Below are 23,639 nucleotides of genomic sequence, written 5' to 3'. Positions count from 1 at the left end.
CATCCCAAGTGCCAAGGAAGAACCCATGGTTCCTCAAAGCCACGGACTCCTCAGTACACCTCATTCCCTGCCCTTCCATCACACTGCCTGGACTTCCGTCTTTCTTGCCGCAGTCAGCATTTCACTTCTCACCGTCACCAGTGATGTGTCCAGCTTGCTCACTTCACCTTGGTGCCCTCGATACTTGTGAGCATATGAAGTTGTTTGCTGCTTCCAGCATCCCCTGCCAATGCCTGGAATAATGGTTGTGCTGAACATCCCAGATCTTTGATGAGTTGGACTCTCCTCTCTGTGCTCAGTACACAGATCCCACGGAGCAGAGCCAGAGCTTGGCATGCGGGTGACGGCAGCCACAGGGCAAGCAGCCCCTGCCCTGCCACCCCCCATAGCTCAAGGCTCAGCTTGCCTCTTCCCGCCCTCCGCATCCCTCACCCATCCCAGTCTGCTCAGCAGGGACAGCTTCTTCCTCGGCTTTCCCTCTGGGGCCCACCGTCCTCCTCCTCTGCCAAGTCCATCATCATCCTCAGGCTGAGCCAGGGAAATAATTTAGCAGATGCAGTTTAGCAACTTAGTATTTTCCTGGCCTGACTTTCTTTTTTACCCAGGCTGTTATTTAAAAGCAAAGTTCAGCCCTTATGCATAGCACATATGTGCATATATGTGTTAAATAGATTTTTTCTCCACCCACTTCCTATTGCTTCCTTTATCCAAGTATTGTCCAGCCTTTAAGGCTCAAATCACGAGTTGCCTTCTTTCTGAAGATTTCCCTCGCCACTTTAAACTTTCCTTCCTTTTTTTTTTTTTGGACAATGTCTCACTCTGCTATTGACCCAAGCTGGAAAGCTATGGCATCATAGCTCACAGCAACTTCAAACTCCCAGGCTCAAGTGATCCTCCTGCCTCAGTATCCCAAGTAGCTGGGACCACAGGCACCTGCCACCACACCTGACTAATTTTTCTATTTTTAGCTAGAAACAAGGTCTCTCTCCTGCTCAGGCTGGTGTCTAGTGCCTGAGCTCAAGCAATCCTCCTGCCTCAGCCTCCCAGAGTGAGCCAACCCCACCTGGCCTGATCTCTTAATTTCTTGCAACAACTACTGGTGACATAATTTAAATCTTGAGTTTACTGTAAGCCCTCCTGTATTTTCTTCAAAACTTTTATGAGAGAGAGAGAGAGAATTTTTTCAATGAGACTGTCCGTTCTCTGCATGCAAAGGTTATACCTTACACTCTTGTTTTCCCTTCCAGTCTAATGTTCTTTCTGTGATTATTGCCAAAGAAGAAAGGGCTTTGACACGTAAGAATTAGGTGCAACTTTTTCCCAGAGATCAGATGGTAAAATGTGCTGCAGGAAGAGAGATGAAGTAGAAAGAGCTGGGGACCAACTTAGGGAAGGCAGACGACTTTCCTGACAGAGGTTAAGAAGCATCTTCAGAGGTGCCACATTACCCTGTGCTGACTTTTTCTCTGAATTTCAGAGCCCAACAAGTCTTTCAAGCCCAAGATGGCTGCATTCTCTCGGTGACGATTCTATGCCAAAAGCAAATCACTGCCAAGGCCCCAGCTTAAGCCCCCAACCCACCATTATGTTGTCTCTACTGCAAATCAGGCAAGGACCGGAGCCAACATGCTTCTTGTTGGGTAGAAAACAGATGGCTGGACCCGAGAAAGCTGACGGAGGGAATCGCAAAACAAGTATCAATCAACCCAAGCAACTCGGCATTAGCAAACAGGCAGCTTCACAGCTCTGGGCAGGGCTCTCTGGTGGCGTTTTTAGCGGCTTTCCTAATTAAGGATGAGCTGTGGAGCTCATCAGCCACCCTAAGTCCCTGTTAAATGTGGCAGGTGGCATCCGAGAGCCACCTCCAAACGTGACTTCCCAGTAATGCTCAAGAGGGGCACATCAGTGCCAGCCAAGGAGCTGTGAACAGAAACGGACAGAAGAGGAATTTAAAGGGACATCATCCCCAGAACAATGCCCTGTTGGCCTTACAGGCTGTGCGTCCCAGTCTGGCACTTCCCTTGGTGGTTTGGGATGCGTTTTGTCTCTCTGCCTAGACATGGATTCTTTTAGGGGAAGGGCCTCTTGCTGCAGCTTTGGTGATTCCCACAGCACTTAGCACAATGCTGGAAACATTGACAAATGTTTTATTGAAATGTGGCCGGCTTGATCTATTGAGTTTTATTTAGATTCCTACATATTCCATATTCCAGTACATTTTGTGTGTGCCACTTAGCTGTGCCTTCATCTCTGTCTACTTTTAATACTTTATGCATATTTCCATTGTTTCTGCTACATCGATCAAGTCGTTAAGGGAGACAACCAGGACTTACACTTTCCCCTGCATGCCTCTCTCTCTCTTTCTCTCTCTGGCAGCTGAATCAGGAATGAGCGAATCATTGGTGTCCCACTCAAGCTTGCTGAACTCAGTTGAAGTTTAGGGCCGAACATGCACATGCCTTACACACATGAGTCTCTGAGGCCCTGGATCTCATCTTGCCACTTGCTGTGTTGTTGGTCTGTCCAGGCAATGTGTGACAAGTGACATCGCCTGACTGCTCATTTATTAAGTTAGTAGGATGGCAAGTCTTTATACGTTTTGTGATCAGAAGGAGTCAATAGGTCTATACCAAACTTAGAACAGCCACTTTACCCAAAGTACTGGCTTCCAACTCTGAAGATACCCCATTTATGTCATCCTCACACACTGATCAATTTTCCATCTGTAAGGAGCTCTATAATGTGTCCAGCACAGTGTCTGACACATGGTCAGTAATTTATTATGAGATTTTGTATTTATATGAATTAAAAGCTTTTTATCCATTTTATAGGATATCTGTATTTCCCTGGGGCCTTCACCTTAGGTTCTTAGCAGTGAAATGGAAACAAACAGAAAATAAAGATGCTTTCTAAAAATAGAAGGAACGTGGCTTTGATTTCACAGTTTTCCTTCTAAGTGTTGGGATTTTAGACCTCAAGGGTGATGAGAGCGTTACTTTGATCACAGGTGGAGGCCAGCTTATTGCTTTTAAGATCACTCAGTTTAGTCACGCTCTGTTGTTGTCACATCTTGTAAACTATAATGATGCCAATTTGTGGACAGCGAGGAAAGACTGGATAAGGAGGTGTGGTGAATCCCCAGGGGTGGGGAGGTGCAGAATTTTAAAGCAACAAGGTTAGGATAAAATTCCATGGATGGCCCTGGGAAGTGAAGCAGACAAGGGTATAGAAACCCTAAACTCAGAGCAGTCCAAAACAAGTCAACGGGAATTAAGAAGTTAAGGAAAATCAAGCCAATTCTGCCACCGGATCCCCCACCTAAAAGATGTGATTCTAAGTTAGGATTGTGTGTCCCATTGGATGTCTCCCCTGTTTGACTGGAAGCAGGAACACTAGTATGTTCAGGAAAATCATGAGACCATTGAGAAAATCAGAAGAGCAACTGTGGACGTGTTCTGACTCCACTTGAGTTAAGGGGAGAGACCTCGTATGGGTGGGGGGTGCAAATGAACAGTGTCCTCATCCCTGTGCATTCAGATCTACATTCCAATGGAGGTGCTGAGAGAAGAACTTGGAGACCTATGCAGGTTTACTTTTTATTTGTTTGCTTTGTTTTGTTTCTTTTTGCTTTTATACATAAATTTCAGTGGATACAGCTAGCCACATTTCCAGTAATTAAATAATTTATTTAACATAGATACACCTAAAAGGGAAACAGTCTAACTTCCAAGGTCCTCTCTGCCTCTCACCCCGACTACCCTCTGGCCCACCTGCATTGATTCTGGAGTTTCAGTTGTACCTGAGAGCCTGGGGGCTGGGCTGGACAGGCTTTATTAGAAGGGGCTTATATGAGATATGTAAATAATTCATATAGAATAGATTTTGCAAGGGTCTAGAAAAAGGCACAAATGACAGGTCCATAGAGAGTTGTTAAAGCAAAGCTAGGGAGGACCCAGGCCTGGTGTTCACCAGGCTGGATGGATCTGTATTTATCAGTGATACCATGAGACCATCCCACAGTCTAACCAAGATTTCCCAGCTTAAAATTCTTCATAGACCAGGGCTCTGGAATTTATTTAGTGGGGAGAAAACCAAAGCCATCTGAAGGCATGAAGAAAGGCAGAGATGCTCCCGAAGTCTGACTGGGTCTGCGTTCCCGGCCTCCACCTGACAAGCTTGCCTTCAAATTAATTAAAAAGTCAAATTTGACTGTCATCCCAGTATCTGGTGAAAGAGAAGACATCCATAAATCACTTTGTGTTTGCATAATAATTTTATGCCTCTCCAAATGCTTTATCATCCATTGGCTCATTTGAACTTTGTGGCAATGCTACAAAACAAGGCAGGGAAAGAATTGCTGGAACGGCCATGGGGAACACTGGAGCCAGACGGTCTGCATTCAGACCCAGCCTGCCTCTTCTCCGCTGGTGCCTGGGGCCAGCAGTTAACCTTGCAGTGCCTCTACCTCCTCCTCTGAAAAATGGACACAATAACAGTACCTGCATCACTGATTTGTTGCAAGGAATAAATGAGTCCTTGTGCGTTAAAATATTAGCCTTCAGTATTATTGACCCTACTTTATAGCTATTTCCTAGGCTTTAGACCCATGATTACCACTCACTGGAAATTCGCTTAAACTGTGCCTCAATTTCCTCACCTACAACATGGGATCACATCCTTACCTACCTGAGAGACCTTCTGACAGAGGCAGAGATAAAGCATCGGGAAAGTTTGGCAACAGGATATGAACTGCAAAGAACCTTATTCCTTACATGCTCTCCCAAGAGGGGCGGGTCTGGCATCACCATCACCACTAGGTTCTACTCTCAGACATCCCCAGAGGACAAGCATATATTGAGCAACACCAGAAAGGGAGCGGTTCCTGTGCTCCAGAAGAGCTCGGTATCCTCCATTTCTCACCAGGACAGGCCCAGCAGCCCAGCCTGACGCAGCAAAGGGGAGGAGAGGCTCATGGTGACACCTGCCTAGAGGGGACAGCATGTCTCCATAGTCTCCAGACAGAGATGCCAAAGCCCAGTAAATGTTCTGAGAAGCAGGCCCATCCACCAGTCCTCCCTGACAGCTAAGAAGTTCCTCCAGCCCTGGAGTGTGTCACAACCTGTCAAAGATCAACTTGATCTTTACAATCCAGGGTGAGGGACAGGGCTGATGTGAAATGAGGCAGCTGCAGTGGTCCCCGAAGACTTCTGCCAATGTACAAGCCAGAGCACATGAGAGCCAGCAGGGTGGCACATTGGACCCTCTGCATTTTGTCATAAGCCCCCATCACGTTATTATTATTATTATTATTATTATTTAGACACTGAAAGGAAAACAGAGCAATAAGTGGCAACATCAAATGTTAACCCACCACAAGTCAGTGCAGAGAGAACATTCTAGGAGGATAAAGTCCCTAGACGTGACTGTGGAGGGGTACATGGCATCACATGAGGTAGCTCTAACTCTTTCTGCAAAACTTTATGGGAACAGGGGACAAGGTGGACAGACTCTGATGCCTCCTCTTTCTCCTCCCTAGCGGCTGAACTGGTGTCTGCTCCGGATGCTAAGGCCGTGCGCACTGTTGTATTTGAAAACAAGATTCTCCAGCTACCAGCACATATATAAGTAAATAAAATCATGAGCCTCCTAATGTAACCCAGAGTGGCAGTGTTCTGCCCAAGACGGCCCAGCAAGGAGGGGCTGGCCATCCCCATGACACCACAGGTGCTCTCCACCCTGCTTTTGGTTACTTCACTACCAAATATACCGCACCAAGTACCAGAATGCTAAAGGCTTTAGCCCAGTTCCTTTCCTTAAAAGGTTCCCAAGGTGGAATGCAAGAAGAGGGCAGATTCTTAAAAGGAGGACACACCAAGGCAGTGAGTCAGGTGCTTTGTGTGTGAGAGCCGAGGTGGCAGCCAGGGAGAGCAGGGCCACAGGAGCATGCAAGATAGGAAGTCATGAAGGCAGCAACAATAGAGAAGAAAATGTGCCTGCACCACCAGGGAGTGATGGTGTCCATGGAGGAACCCAGGCTAGATGGGCACCCAGTACCTGGGAAGCTGGAAGCAGAGAGTTCCCAGGAGTAACAAGGACGTGGAGTCAGATGGCTGGAACCATTTCCAGAGTCTATTCAAAGACTCATGCGGTCAGAAGAATCCCAAATTAGGACATGTGTGACCTGCAGGAGTAATAGAGGTCAGGTTGTAGTGTCCCCAACCTCCTCACCAATCTGGGGTCCACCTGGAGACATGAGTAAATGGCAGATCCAGGATGGTAAGCTAAGGCCCCTGAGACCCCCAGCCTGCCTTTTGTCCCAGCCCCCACCAGATAGCGCCATCTAGTGGGGCTTCTCATGATGACGGAGACCCCACATATCTGCCACCAGCCTGGGTACTGGAAGTGTGTGCAGCCTTGTGAGAAGGAAGAACTGAAGTCTTCCTCAAATTTTCATTTTAAATAATTAAGATTTGTAAGAGCCATACACAGATAAGGTAATGGAAAGCACAAATAATGGCTCCTCCCTGACCAGAATATGTCTCTTTGGTTGCCCTCAGGGGCTGCATCTGGTATGGCCTGTATGGGGCAAGGGTTCAGAGAGACACACATGCTCAGAGTGGGCCCTTGGAAACTGTCTTCTTACTCATCTCTAAGACAGGGAATCTGAGGGCAGAGAAAGCAAAGAGACAGAGCTAGCACTAGAGAGGGGTCCTTGCTCCCACAGCCCTGCTCTGTTCCAACTGAGAAAATGAAAAGCAAAACTCAGAGGTCCCCACGCTCCACCCCCAGACACCCACCACTATAAGAAAGGCTATGGATGGAGCTTCATCAGACAGACCAGCCAGGATAAGCTTATCTGATTGATGCAGAGAACTTGAGACTCAAAGGCAAAAAAGACAACATTAGCACAAAACTTTGCTGATTATGCTTCCCCCATTACCCTGGAGTGATAATTACACCAGCCCTTAATATCTACACACCCAAGGAATTATATGGCTAATGGCTTCCCACCGCAATGGGATATTAACTTCTTATCATACTCTCTCAGAGGAGGCTGGAGACAACCACAGCATCAGGGAAGCCTGCAGTTATCCACAGGTCAGCAGCCCGGTGCCCTCCTTCAGGAGCAACCCAGCCCAATCAGGACCCCTCCCTCCTAGGGCCACCACACAGTCCCATGATGGTTGGATTATGGGACAAAGAGGGGCAAAGGGGGCTAAAATCTAGAAGCAGCTCACTTGCTAAGCTTAGCATCATGGAACAGGCCTTTCTCTATTCACTCACAGGGTCCTCCACCCCCATTGCACATTCTCCCAGGGTCTGGGTATGGCCAGGTCCTCAAGTCCTCAGCTTGCTGGAGAACAAACTTGCTCTCCTGAGCGGAACTGCAGTGTAAAGGGAAGACCTATGTGCTAGACCTGGTTTTGACAACTAAGCTCAAAGTGACCTTGGATCAGTCACTTCCCCTCTTTGAGACTCTGTTTCTTCATTCATATAATAGAAAGGAGGATGCTGGCTCTGGCATCCTCGTAGGGATGCTGTAAAAACCAAATGAGGTCATGGCTTTGAAAGCACTTTCTATTCTCTACATCCCACATGAACATCAGGCTTTATTAATTATTTGTCTGCTTTTCACTCCAGGGGTCTTTTGGGAGGCTGAGCTGCCCATGCCCCTGGCCCTCCAAGCTTGCCGGGCATTTACAGGTTGTCACGCTTTGGTCCTCAACACTCCGCAGATCTGCAAATCCCATGTGGAACTCTCACAAACTACTGAGATTGGGGGAAATATACATTTATATGTTAATTCTTTAGACTTTTGAAAGCATTCATGCATACATTGTCTCATTTGAACTTCACAAGCATTCAGTGATTTGTAGGGAAGGCACTATCCCCACTCTGCAGAAAAGGGAAGAAACTCAGAGGAGAGAAATGACTCCTTGAATTGCATCAATTCCAGTTAATGCATCTGCAAGAGACATAGCTGGGACGGGGACCGTATCTCCCGAATCATAGCATTCCTGTGGCCTCGGGTCCAGTAGACACTTCAACCTTAACACTTGTTGAATAATTAGAAAATAAATGAGTGGATAAATAAGCAGACATCTCCAAATCTTCTCTAAACAGCACCCAGTCCAGGGCAGCAGGTGAGACAGGCTTGCGTCCAAACCCATTTAAGAAGTCAAGGTTAGCCGATGCATCCAAATCCTTCTCAACTTCTTCCTGAGCCATCAGCCAAATATCTGAAAGGTTATATTTGCCTCACAGATTGAAAATCTCAGGCTCAGAGAGGCAACCTGAAAGGGCCAAGTTGAATTGCAAGTTAGTGGACAAACCCCGGCACAACCACCACCTCCAAGCGGCCAGAGCAGGGTTTGGGGCACCAATCTGTGCAGCCTCACCTCTCTGAAAATTTCTCAACTCCAGATAAACACATGGAATTTCTATATCTCTGTGCAAGATGAGAATTGTCCAGCAAAAATATCTACAGACCCTCAAACAGATCATAGTAAAATCTGCCAACAGGGGTTTGGTGAAGAAGTGAAGGTGAAAAAAAAAGGTAAAATCCCAAGTTAGTGTATAAAATATTTTCCTTAGAGGGCTTGGTAGAGAGATAGTTTTAATTAACTGTGCATTTCATTTAAGCTTAGCAGGCAAGTTATTGTACATTTAAATAAATACCAATTGGTTATTAAGGACATATTTACTTCTGACTTAACAACTACAACAGGTTATAGATACAGATTTCCACTAAACCACAGTCTGATACATGTGCTCGGAGTAATCAATTGTTCTTTACTCAAGATATAATAATTACCTTATTGAATCTGGAGAGGCTGTTCTCGTGGTAATTTATAGCGAACAGATTTTCTCACATAGTTTTTCTGTCCTTATCTCTCAACAAAAAAGAAGGAGCAGAGAAGACAAGGGAATCTAGAACTCAGGTCTTTGACTTAAGGGGACAACTTGGTGTGGTTTGGATTCACTGCAGCCTTCTCAGATGTGAGATCCGAATATTAGGTCAGGCAGAGATGAGCAGGAAACTGAATTTAAATAATAACCGTTTGGTATAAGTATGCCCCATTATATTTACGCTTTGTTCCCTACGATGTGAGGGGCATACCTATAGTCAGCAGTTATTCATTGCTTATGTGAAGCTCAAATTTGAAGGAGCATCCTGGGTTTTTCTGTTTGTTTGTTTGTTCAATTCATCAACCCTACTCCTGATGGGCCATGAAGGGACTGAGCCCTATGCAGGAAGTTACTATGGATCTCACTCTCACCCCCAGCTCAGGTTTTCCAAAAGTAAGATGCTTGGTTGAGTGAGATGACCTGGCTCAACAGCTACCTTCACAGTCAGATGCAGGATGAGTCCCCCAACTCTCCTAAACAGGTGCCCCACTCAGTAGTGGCCATTACCTCATTCTCTCTCCTGTTCAGTCTCCACTGAGGGTCAGACAGCCATGAGATTGTCTTTCATCTAACAAATAGATAAACTGAGGCCCAGGAAGCAAGTGACTTGAACAAAGTCACAAAGTTGCTGGCAGAAGGTTAGTTTTATGGTCATCACTCATAGTCATCATCATTTGTTATGATTAACTAGTATCCATGGAGTATTAACTAGTATCCATGGAGATTGCTCAGGACATCCTCCCAATAATCCTATGAGAAATATAGACTTTTATTTGTTTTTTGATAGCTGGGATAAGAGTCTCAGTTCAGAATCACATGAGTTCTCCCATGACACCATATTATTCTTTTCTCTTCAACTTGTTTTCTCTCTGTCTTTTCTTCTTCTGTCCTCATCTATAAATAAATCTATAGCATCTAACACTTACTAAAAGCCTGTCACTGGATGAGGCACTGAGGCAGGCAGAAAAGACAAAATGAGAAATATTACAGCATTATGGTGCAGCTAACAGCACAAATCAGCAGCCCACCTGCCTGGATGTGAATCTTAACATCACCACTCACTAGCTGGCAAACACGGGGCAAATTATGTGACCTTTCTGTGCTTTCCCTTCCTAATCAATGAAATGAATATGATAATAGTGCTTGGAGGAGTGCCTGGCACATGGTAAACACTATATAAATATTTACCTTGGATGTTAGGAAAACAAGGTGTCTGAAATCTGAGAACAGAACAATTAGCAGAGCTCAGCAGAGCCTGCAAAGCACAGAGCTATGTGTACACTAAGTGCCTTCCTGTCCTCTGTTATCTGGAAGCCGCTAGGGAGGTAGCCCAGGTCAGCAAGAGATGCTCCCAAGACACTAGCTATTAAATCTCAAATCCCATGTTAACCATAAGGTAGGCCAATAAATATGACCATCTTGTTCTAGAGTTTTCAGCAGTTTCACTTTCACCTATTATCTTACATGACAGTCATAAATTGCATCAAAAATATTCCAAATCCCAGCCTTTATGGATCCAGATTACTTCTTTCTGCCTGTCTTCCCTGACCACAAGCATATCAAACTGCTGTCAGACAGCACTTCCAATACCAAACTATCACACCGTTAGAAAACATAATGCCTACATAAATAGCCATACTGTTAAATGATGAAATATTAAGTCACAAGAAGATGTACACCCATGGTAGGTCTGAAATTACATTGTAATTATGGAAACAAATGGTCTGGTATATATTTTTTTATATCAGACTTTGTTCCAAAATGATTGAAAAGGAGCTTCCAAAAATATCTAAACTCCAAGGTGTATGTTATTAGCCATCACAAAACTAATTTGAACTTCTAAAAATTTAATTAAAAATAGCTAGGAAATCTTTATACCAATAATCAGAGTTTAAAATTTTTTTAAATAAAATAAAAATACTAAATAAATGATAAATTGTCAAAAAGGTTCTATGACCAGGTGGCTTTAGCAATGAATCCAATTAGTCTTTTAAGAATTAGATAATTTCCATGCTATAAAAATTGATCCAGAGCTTAGGCAAAGATGAAAGGCTAATTCAGTCATTTAATAAAGTTGGCATATGCCTTATACCAAAAATTAAAAAGATGAACCAAAATAGGAAACCATAAACTGATTTCACTTATAAATTTAGACACTAAGTCTCTAAGGGAAATGCTAGCACATATGGAATTCAACAGTACATTAAAAGAATGATCAACTGTTACCAGGAATGACTCATCCTAGGAAGGCCAGGACAGGTTATTATTAGGAAAGCTCTTAATATAAAATAAAACACCAATTAGAGAAGCTTAAAATAATCTCAGTGGATGCTCAAAAGTTACTCAATAACATCTGCAGTAAAAAGAATTTGGAAAAAATAGAAATAAAAGAGAATTTCCATAACCTAATGAATGCTATGAAGCTTAAACAAACCACCTACATCATAATGGTCCAAAGTGGGTATACCAGTTATCTTTTGACACAGTAAGGTTGTGAGACAAGCCACCCAAAAATTCAGGGGCTTAAAACTACCATGATTTGTTTAGCTTGTGAGTCCAAAAGTCAGTTGAGTGGTTCATCTGGTGCCAAAAGAGCTCATTTTCATGAAGATGATTGAGTGGTTTGGGGAGGATCTTGTAGGCTCTCAACTGGGCTGACTAGCACGACTCAGTGACTCAACTCTGCTCCACATGTTGGGAGCTGCAGCCATGGATTTGGAAGGGTACAACTTATCAGGTCAACTTTTAACATTTCTTTGTGGTTTGTGTTTGCCACCACAAGTCACACGGTCAAGATCAGAATCAGAGCAGAACAGCACCCTAGTTACATGGCAAAGGAGGTCATTACAAGAAGGAATGAAGAATTGAAACCATTTGTGCACAACATGAGACATCTCAGCTCAACCATATCACCTCAACCATCTCAACTCTACTGAACAATAATAGATCTTACATAAAAAATAAATATTCCATGATCAAATCAGTTTGGTATTGCTGGGTACAATAATAAATAATGTTGAACAGGTTTCCTTACAACAGAACTTCTCAAGTTTTTATAAATGTGTCATGAGAGTCTCTCAGCGAAGGTGATCACCTTTCCCACTCTAGTTTGAACATAGAGCCCCTTTTTTTGTCACAGGGCATCTGGAGGGTCAAATGCCTATGGGACAGACTTTGGGAATAGTAGAATATATAAATTTTTTAAATGGCGTTTGCAGTAGCTGAAAAATACGGAGGAGAGGACACCACAATATACTTAGAAATAATCCTGATAATAAACGAGCAGGATTTATAAAGGAAAACAACAAAACTTCACTGAGAGGTATAAAATAAAGATTTAATTAAATAGAGACAAATCATCTTCCTGAAAGAAAAGAATCAATATTGGAAAGAAGGCAATTCTTTCTAAATTGATTTATAGATTTAACATAACCCCAATGAAATTCTCAATGAGATAATAATACCCAGGTTTTGGCACGAATACAATGAAAACAGACATCCTCCTACATTGCTGGTGGGAGTTTAAATTGGTATAATCTTTTTAAAAAGCAATTTGGAGCCTTAAAATTGCTCATACCTGCTGACCCAGATTTAGAAATATACCCTAAGGAAATGATCAAATGTGAACAAAAATCTATTTACACATATTTTCATTACAACACAGTTTATAGAGGGAAAAAATGGTAGTAAGCTAAATGTCCACAAATAGGGGCATCACTGATAGATTTTCAGGCTTTTATATTAGAGAACATCATGCAATATTAAAACTCGTGATTCGAAATTGTAATCAAATATGAAAATGCTTACAAGGTAACTTGGGGAGGAGGGTAGACGCAAGATACTAAGGTGTATTGCAATATGACCTCAATACTGCCATTGATACTCCCCTAGAGTGAAACCATGAGGAAATAAAACAAAACTTTACTGTTTCCAGATTGTATTTATTTTAATTGTCTATATTTCCTAATCGTCTATAATAAGCATGGGGCATATTTGTATTCTAAAGAATGACCTAATAAAATTTATGAAGGATGAAGAAAATTTTTAAGTCATCTAAAACAGCTGTCAATGAGATCAACCAAGATAATGTTGAAAAGGAGAATTACCAGGGAGGTGGCGGGCAAGGTTGCACAAGAGACAGGACTTATTCTGCCAAATAAAACAAAATTTTAAACACCTTGACAACAGTCAAAGAGTTGACAACCCAATGATCAAAAGCCCCCAAATAGGCTAAGCATTAAATAATCTTACAAATAATAAAAAAGTATCATAACATAATGGGAAGCATCGGATTTTCCAATAAATGCATTTTTTTTTTTTATTTTACCATTTGGGGAAGAAAATAGATCCTCACCATATATCCTACGCAAAGTATAATAAACTTCGAAGGGCTTATAGAGTTAAATTTAAAGCAATGAGACTATAATAAACAGAATAACGATATAGGTGACCAATGGAATTTAGAAAATTTTCAAAGCATAATCTATGGAATAACTCATCAAAGAAGAGTGACTCATTCTATTCTAAACTTCAGAATAATCAATTCAAATATGAAATAAGAAGCCATCAAAACCTAAGGGAAATATTTGGAATAAGTAGAACTGATAAAGGTTTAATGACCTGTACATGTAAAAGACTCTTACAGAAACCTCAGAGACGGAAAACAATACACTTCACAGCCAACTCTGCAAGGGGACAGGTGTCATGCTGCCACCACTTTTCTGCCTTGTAATTTTCCCAAGCCTCAGTTTCCTCACCTGTCAAACTGAGAATAACCAGCCATTGTGAGGATTAAATGAGATAAGGATATAAACTGCTTTAGGTCATTTCTAGCATTTAATGAGTGCTCGATGCATGTTAACTAGAAGCACTCATATTCATTTGACAAGTTCTACCCAGTGTCTACTATGAGATGGATGCTGTGCAAGGCACAAACAATAAAAAGGTGTGCAAGACAAAGGACTCTGCACACACATAAAGAGACACACAAGTGGGCAAAGATCATATAGAGTGTGCTGTTACAATGGGTGGGGACAGGGTGATACAGAGCAAGGAAGTCTATTCGTCTCTATCTATAGGGAGTGTACAAGTTTCCCAAAGGTGGTTGCATTAAGTGTAGTCTAAAGAATTTAAGGGCAATTGAGGGAGAGGAGACAGCTTATGTTGATGAAGGGAGATGAAACAATATTCTTATATCCCATGGTGATCACCATCACAGCAGAAAAATTTCGAGGTGGTGATTGGAGAAAAAGGGAACTAGGAGTTAGCAGGGGCCCAAGTGCTGAGTTAGAGAGCTTGGGTTTTTATTTTAAGGGTAACAGGAAGCTCTGAAAGAGTTTTAAGTAGGGGTATGTCATGCATTCTTAAATGACCACTCTAGCTGCAGTGTGGAACATGAGGAGAGAAGAGCCAAGATCAGAGGGAGAGACCATATGGGAACTGATCTCCTGGCAAGAATGATGGTGGCTGAGCCAGAGCAGTGGCTATGAAAATGAAGGGATATAAGTAGATTGGGGGGATATTTAGGAAATAGAAGGAACAGACCAGGTCACTCAGTTGAAGGCAGGAATGGCAAGGTGAGGGTTAGTTTAAGCTTGACTCCAGAAATATCAAAAGCTTTCTGAACACAAATATAACAACAGGCAAAAATGGCAAAGGTCACAAGGAAATAATTCAGAAGAAAATACAAATGGCAGAATGCAAATAGATATGTGAACAATATTTTATATTAGTTATAATTAAAGATGTATAAATTTTAAAAGAATATAGTTCATTGTCTATCAAATTATGTATATTAAATTTATACTCAAAAATAGGTAAATTATTTTTAGGTTCAGTTTTAGGAATGTATGCTACTTGGTCATAGTGATGAGGAGTGGTTATTTATAATTTTATATTTGTCCTACTGGATGTATTCAACTAGTAAGTTTTTAACTTTTCCACATTGGTACATAATAATCATGCATATTTATGGGGTACATGCGACATTTGGATATGTGCATGAACTGTAATTAGAATATCAGTCACCTCAAACATTTATCATTCTCTGTGATGGAAACATTTCAAGTCTTCTAGTGAATTTCAAATAGACAATAAATTATTGTTAGCTATTATCACCCCATTGTATTATGGAACACTACAATGTATGCCTCCTCTCTATTTTTGGACTCATTCACCAACTTCTTTTCATCACTCCGCCTTACCCTTCCCAGGCCCTAGTAACCATTATTCTGTTCTTGCTTTGATGAGATCAACTTTTTTAAATCCCACATATGTGTAAGAATATAAAATATTTATCTTTCTGTATCTGGATTATTTAACATAATGTCCTCTAGTTCCATCCATGTTGCTGCAAGTGACAGAATTGCATCCTTTTTATTGCTGAATAGTATTTCACTGTGTATACATATCACATTTTCTTTATCCACTAATCCTTTGCTTCCATACCTTGGCTATTGTGAATACACTGCCATGCCACAAACATGGGAGTGAAGATCTTTTCTGATATAGTGATTTAAACATGAGTCCATATATCTCTTTGATATACTTATTTTCCTTTCGTTAAAGGGATAAATGTCTAGTGGTGGCATTACTGGGTTATATGGTAAATCTATTTTTAGTTTTCTGAAGAACATTCATACTGTTTTCTGTAATAGCTGTACTAATTTACATCCCCATTGACAGTGTATAAGCATTCGCCCCCTTTTTTATTTCTTCTAACTTTATTTTTTTTATTAAATCATAGCTGTGTGCATTAATGCAATCACGGGGTACAATGTGCTGGTTTTATATATAATTTGAAATGTTTTCATCAAACTGGTTAACATAGCCTTCAAGGAATTTTCTTCGTTATTGTGTTAAGACATTTATATTTTACACCTAGTAAATTTTACATATGGAATCAGAAAAACCTCAAATAGCCAAGACATTACTCAGAAATAAAAACAAAGCAGGAGGAATTACGCTACCAGACCTCAGATTATACTATAAATCAATAGTGGTCAAAACAGCATGGTAATAGCACAAAAACAGAGAAGTAGATGTATGGAACAGAATAGAGAACCAAGAGATGAACCCAGCTACTTACCATTATTTGATCTTTGACAAGCCAATTAAAAACATTCAATGGAGGGTGTCACCTGTGGCTTAGTGAGTAGGGTGCCAGCCCCATATACTGAGGGTGGCAGGTTCAAACCCAGCCCCAGCCAAAGTGCAACAAAAAATAGCCAGGCGTTGTGGTGGGCGCCTATAGTCCCAGCTACTTGGGAGGCTGAGGCAAGAGAATCACCTAAGCCCAGGAGTTGGAGGTTGCTGTGAGCTGTGATGCAACGGCACTCTACCAAGGGCAATAAAGTGAGACTGTCTCTAAAAAAAAAAAAAGAAAGAAAGAAAGAAAGAAAAGAAAAAAATATTCAATGGGGGAAAAGATTCCCTATTTAACAAATGGTGCTGGGTGAACTGGCTGGTGACCTGTAGAAGACTGAAACTGGACCCACACCTTTCACCATTAACTAAGTCTTCTCACTGGATTAAAGATTTAAGCTTAAGACATGAAACTATAAAAATATTAGAAGAAAGTGCAGGGAAAACTCTCGAAGAAATTGGCCTAGTGGAATATTTTATGAGGAGGACCCCCACGCCCGGGCAATTGAAGTGTTCCCCTTTGTCCACATCTTTGACAGCATCTGTTACTTTTTTTTTTTTTTCTGTTTTGTAATAGTCCTTTTAACTGTGGTAAAATGATATCTCACTGTGGTTCTAATTTATACCTTCCTGATGATTAGTGATATTAGGCATTTTTTTCAGTACCTGTTGGTTATTTGTGTGTCTTCTTTTGTGAAATGTGCGTTCAGATGATTTGCCCATTTTTAATTGGATTTTCATTATTTAGTTGCTGGATGGAGTTCCTTATCTACTCTTGTTATGAATTCCTTCTCAGATGGAGAGTTTGCAAGTATTTTCTTCCATTCTGTAGGTCTCTTTACTCTACTGATTATTTACTCTGCTGTGCAGAAACTTTCTAATGTAATGCAACCCCAGGTATTTATATTTGTTTTATCAACTGTGCTTTTGAGGTCTTATGCCAAAAACTATTTGGCTAGACTAGTTTTTATCTCTCCTTCACATTTGAAAATATCTTTGCTGAATACAGTAATCTTGACTGGCAGGGTTTTGTTATTGTTGTTTTCCTTCAGTTCTTTGAATATAGCATCCCCCTTTCCCCTGACTTGCAGAGATTCTGCTGAGAAATATACTGAAACTTGTGTTAGGGCTTTATTGAATGTGATGTGTTTCTTTACTCTTGATGGTTTGAGTTTTCTTTCTTTGTTTTTGATTTTTCTGACTTGATTCTGATGTGCCTGGGGATAGATATCCTTTTTGGATCAAACTTGTTAGGTGACTTCTGAGCTTCTGTATCTGGATGGTATCTCCATATTTAAAAATTTTTTAACCATTGTTTTCTTAAATATGATTTCTAGGTTTCTATTCTCTCTCATTTCTTTTGGGAATTTCCATTATGTGAAGATTAGTCTGCTTGATAATATCCCATAATTCCCACAGGCCTTCTGCACTCCTTTTAATTCTTTTTTCCCTTTGATCTTGTGAATGGGTAAAGTCGTATGGTCTGTCTCCAAGCTCAGTAATTATTTCCTCTGTTTGATCAAGTCTACAGTTAAAAATTTCTGATGAGTTTTTCAGTTCAGTTATTGCATTATTTATTTCTATGATTTCTATTTGTTTTTTTAATTATTTCTATTTCTTTGTCAAATTTCTCATTTTGTTCCTGAATTGTCTTCCAAATTTCACTTCATTTACTATTTATATTTCCTTGTTATTCCCAGAACTTCTTTAAAAGGATTATTCTGAATTCTCTAACATTTTGTAGATCTTCAACTCTTCTGAATTTGTTCTTAAAGCTTTATTGGTTTTTTTTTTTTTTCGTGGCTTTGTATTGTCCTGTGTTTTCACAAAATCCTTGTGAAAGGATTGATGCCTGCACGTTTACACTGACGCCTGCACATTTAAGGAGAAAAGTGTTTTTCAGTGGTATTATATCTTCTCTACTTAGTATTACTTAAACACTGGCCTGTTGTTTCTTCCTGTTCTGCAAAGACTTACAGTAAGTACTAGAACTAAAACACTGCACTGGAACTAACTTGCAGTCCTGCTGTTGCTTCCTGGTCTGGGGGAAACTTACAATGAGCACTGAAATTTAAACATTACCCCTGAACGATATTGCTTATGCAGGCACCAAATATTAATCCCAATCTCTTAGTTGTTTCTGGTCCAGGAGACGGCTCCACATGATCACCTGGGTTGTTTGAAAAATCTGGCCAAGGATTTGAGCCTTCCCACAATTGGGCCCCCTACAGCACTATGGTGCCGGAAAGTCTCTCCTACATGGTGCTCCAACCAAGTAGAACACAAAATAGCCACCAGTATATGTCCACCAGTCACTGTGGTGAGCACCCGGCTCTTTGTCCCTAACTTACCTTATGCGTTTCAGCCTATTGAGGCACTGCTGGTAGTTCATGTTGGATGAGACCTGAGTATGTTTCCTGCAAAGGTTACCAGACTAGTGGGAAGGGCAAATGGAACATCTACCTCCAATCTCCTCCTCTCACCTTGGACAGTTTGTGAGTGGCATTAGTTGCTTTAGGGGAGAGAGTGGCACAGTTTGGAATGACCTTGTCTCTTACAGGATGAAGCTCCTCTTGCCTCTGTGGTTCCAGGGGATTTCCTTACTTTTCCCTTGAGTTCTGGGAACTTAAGATGGTATTCTTGTCTTTGAACATTTTCTAGTTGTATTTTTGTGAAGGAGTAATGCCAGGGAATCTTCTATTCTGCAACTTTGCCAACATCACTCCACCAGAATCTTTCAACTAACAAGTCTTGACTTCCCACTATGTAACAGGCTCCATGGTAAGTGCCAGAGACACAAAGTCAAATAAAAACCTCTCCTTTCCCTCAGTACAATGAAGACATGTATTTTTTAAGGGCAGCTGCTGTTCTGAATTTTGAACATATGAGCATAAAAAGACCTACCTCTTCTCTTCTTATACCTTAGCAACAAAAAACTAAACAACACAGTTTAAAAATGGGCAAAGGACTTGAAGCAGACATATCTCCAAAGAAGATGTACAAACCAATAAGTTTTTGGTTACAGGGCAGTATCATTAAGCAGTTATTAGCACAGGTGCTACAAGAAGACAAAGGAAGGGCAAGCAAATCAAACTTGGAGAAAGGGAAGACGTATTACAATGACAATGCCAAAGCCAAAGTTCTTTTAAGTTGTGGGGTAAACATGAAGCAGGAAGATGTTAATTATTCTATCACAGGAACTCAGGGAGAGAGAAAAACAGAAGTGTTTCTACTACAGTGTCTTGGTCTATAGGCTTCTCCAATTGGGCAAGTCAAGATTCAACAGAGAAAGGTTTCTCCCAAGGGTCTGCAGGGGTGTTAGTGCACTGCCATCCAGTGGCAAAATGGGAAGTACAGCCCAATTCTGTTCTGTATCCTCTTTCTAAGCCACTACAGAGAAGATCTGAGAGCTTTTTAACAGGAGGAAATGACCCAAAATAAATTAAAAATGGTAGCCAGAGAGATGCATAGGAGCTTCATTTAATCCCATAAAGAGAAATGCTGCCTTTTTAATAACATATCTGGATTTTTCTAAGCAGCACTAATATTTGCAACTGATTGCCTCTCTTGCTTTTTTTCTGTCCCATCTCTATGATGGGCACAAGATCTGGCTTATGTGTCACAAGAAGTCAATTAAACTGAATTGGTTCATAATTCTTTCATCTAACTAAATGGTGGAGTCCAAAATTCACCTCTGTTTTAAACAATAGCACATTAAATAAAGTATTATATTTCATCCATCATTACAAATTTCCAGCTCTAGCTATTGGTCATGACTTATTTCAAATCCCAGAATAATACCATTGGACTACAGAGACCCAGGACATATTTACAAAACAAATATTTTTTCATGGAAGTTTATTATTCAAAGTTTTGAAGATATAAACATGAAAAGACCTGTTCTCTTCCTACAACTCAACAACAACAAAAAGCAACTTGATTAAAAAATGGGCAAAGGAGGGCAGTGCCTGTGGCTCAGGGAGAAGGGCTCTGGCCCCATATGCAGGGGGTGGCAGGTTCAAACCTAGCCTCAGCCAAAAACTGCAAAAAGAAAAAAAAATAGGCAAAGGATTTGAAACACATATTTCTTTAAAGAAGATATATAAATGGCCAGCAAGTACATGAGAAGATGATCAATATCACTAGTCATTATGGAAACACTGATTGAAACCACAATGTGATACCATCTTGCACATGTAGGATGACTACTATCAAAAAAAAAAAAAAAAACCTGGAAAACAAGAGGTACAAAGGATGATGTGAAGAGACTGGAATCCTGACGCTCTGTTGCTGGGAACACAAAATGTTATATCTCTTTTGGAAAATAGTGTGGTGATTCCTCAAAAAATTAAAATTGAATTACCATATGATCCAGCAATTCCACTTCTGACTATGTATCCAAAAGAATTAAAAGCAAGTCTTTAAGAATTATCTACACATCCATGTTCATAGAAGCATTATTCACAATAACCAAAGGTGGAAGCAACCCAAATGTCCATGGACAAATGAATAGATAAACAGAGTGTGGTTTGTACATACAATGGGTGGTCCAGCCTTCAAAAGAAAGGAAATTCTAATACTTGCTACAACATGGATGAACTTTGAAGACACGCTAAGTCAAATAAGCCAGTCACAGAAAGGCAAATGTATTATCCCACTTTCATGAGGTATCTGGAGGAGTCAAATTCATAGAGTCAGAACATAGAATAGGGGATGCCAGGAGCTGGGAGGAATGACAGGGGGGATGGTCTTTAAGGGGACAGAGTTCCAGTTTTTGGATGATGAAAAGAGTTCTGGAGATTGGTCACACAACAATGTGAATATATTATACTTAACTCTACTGAACACTATACTTAAAAATGGTCAAGATGGTAAATTTTGCATTATGTGGATCTTACGCAATTAAGAAGAGAAAGACCTGTTCTCTACCTTCAGACTGCATAGTTTTCTATCATGTTTAGTGATGTATTTCATCCCACACAGGCAGCAGTCCTTCTGAGTGGATGTAGCTTTTCTGTTTTTCCTATAAACGTGCTAGTCTGGAATTTCTTTAATTTATAGAACAGAAGGCAGAGGCTTAATGAGGGAGACTTGTTCAGTGTCAGAAAACTACCGCAGAGCCCAGGAGGCCCGGAGTATCCCGCAGGCTCACTTGAAGGCGCTGTTCTTTTTCATCTGGGAGAAACCTTTGATTACACTGTCCCCAGCACTCTCCCAAGGTCATCAGCTCAGACAAACACACTGGCAGTTAGTGCCAGGCGAAATGGGATGATCTTACTCCAGGTTCAATCTCATCAGGATCCTCTTTCGAACTCTGAAGTTCAGACAAAGCAGGAGGTCTCTAGGAAGAATGTCTCGGCCCAACCTCCTCTGAACCTCTCCTTTCAAATGGAGCTAAACAGCTGTGAGCCCAGCTTCATCCTTTATGCCAGGGGGCGTAGGCTCAGAAGAGAGAATCTTCCTTCTGCTTTGAATAGTGACATCATATAGTGGTCCAAGGTCATGCCAAAGGCCTGTTTCCTAGCTATACATGGGGGACTGGTTCCTTGTTCTTCTGCCTAGGGGAAAGTCCCTGGCCCTCCAGCAGAGAATTCCACATGCAGGTAGACATCCCTCCATCTCTCACTGTTAAAACCCGCCAAGAAGCGAATCTTGCCCAGCTGCCCTGCGAGGCGCTGAGCGAGTTGTCCCTCAGCTGCATTAGTTAAACAGGCAGTGTGTATCTTAGCGCACCAACCACACAGGGCTCATTCTCAGAACGGCTGCTTAAAAAAAAAAAAAAAGAAATGGTCCACCCTCAGAGGGCTTGAATAATAGAGTGATCAAGGCAGGAGGTGGGGAGAGGAGAGGGGGGTAAAGGAGAGAAGGAGTGGGTGAGAGAGAGGCAGGGGGAGAGAGGGAGAGAGGGGAATAGAGAGAGGGAGGGAGAGAGGGAGGAGAAAGAGGGAAGAAAGGAGGGAGGGAGGGAGAGGGGAAGGAGAAAGGAGGAAGGGAGGGAGGAAGAGAGAAAATCTCTGCTTTGGAAATGAACCTGTAATTTAAAAGTCTGTGCATCATCACCATCAGCCTCTCTCCGGGAGTTTCCAAATGGCTGTGACAATAACGGGGTGAGCAGCAATCAGGGTATTCAGTCCACAGACTTCTGGCCAGGCTCATTCCAGGTGTTTCAGACAGATGTGTACCAGGGTTCCCCTGGCAGAGGAGCCCTGCAGCCTGGTGTCATTTCTTCCTATCTTGTGCCCTGACGTTTGAAATTCAGCCAAAGCCAGGCTTATCTGTACATCGCCATAGGTCACGTAGATCCTGATATTTTTAGATTCTATAACATAAATAGCTCATAAGAGCTTCTCAGATTGTTAGCCCTGTGCTTTCTGCAGACGGCACCACGACGTGGTGTGGAAGAAAGAGAAAATGATCCAGCGTTAGATCAGACTCCTGGGTGTGTCCTATGAAGTGTTGGCTCTGAGGCTTAGGGAAGTTGTTCAGCTTGTTGAAGACATCATATGTGTATTGTAAAATGGGATTTGGGGAGTATCTATCAAAGGGTTGTAGGAATCGAATCAAACAATCTATTACATAACCAAAAGGTATATTACTGCACATCTGCTACACAGGACAGAAGTGGACATGTGTGATCCTCATGCTAAATCTCATCTGCTCTATCCTGTGCTCAGCCAGTATACTTTGAAACCAATTGAACAACTTCAGACAAGCTTTTCTTCTCCATATGCCACAGTCCCCACGTCTCCATAGTGTCTCCCATCCAGCTGCTGCTTAGTATCAACCTTGTCTGGAGTGTTCAGCTCTAAGACACAGGTAGGACTTTATATGGTCAGCAGTATACAGCAAGCTGCAAGAGGCATCTGACCTACAGTTTTTAAGATCCAGAACTGTGACCCTGTGAGCCCAGCAAGAAAGGGTCTTCACCCAGAAACACACTCAGGCTCACCAGGCTGATGACAATGAAGTAGAAAGTCAGAGAAACCAGGAATGAGTTTGCAATGACAAAAAATAAAATAAAATCCTGAAGATCAGATTACTCTTGTCACTATCTTTATAATGATAACACAGTACATGGGAAGCATCACTACAGTTTGAAGATTCCTCAGTCTATATCATACTGGCACTAAAATAAATATATCAATAAAGCAATGGTATGCACTAGAAAGCTCAGAAGTGGAAGTTAGCATACATAGGATTTTAGTGTCCAATAAAGGTGGCATTTCCAACCAATGGGGAGATGACGGATTTATTTCATAAATGAAGTTAGGGTAATTTGTTAACTGTTTGTGAAATACAGTAGCTTTACTTTGTGTTCTCCACACTGTAAACCAATATAAACTCCAAATGGATAAAGGCACTAAAATTTTTTTATTAAAAAAACATAAAAGACCTAGAAGTGAATATTTATCTGCTCTCATGTAGAAAAGGCACTCCTAAGCGTAAAAGTAAAGGAAGAAACTATAACAAGAATTATAAGCTTGACTACATAAACATTTAAAGATTTCTCAAGATCTACAGATACCACAAATAAAATTAAAAGGCAACAACAAACTATAAAAAAAAAAAAAAAAAAAGCAACCCGG

This window comes from Otolemur garnettii, unplaced genomic scaffold (genome assembly GCF_000181295.1).
Source record: "Otolemur garnettii isolate 467f Iridium unplaced genomic scaffold, OtoGar3 scaffold00074, whole genome shotgun sequence".
NCBI classification, from domain to species: Eukaryota; Metazoa; Chordata; class Mammalia; order Primates; family Galagidae; genus Otolemur; species Otolemur garnettii.
This window is presented reverse-complemented; position numbering follows the sequence as displayed.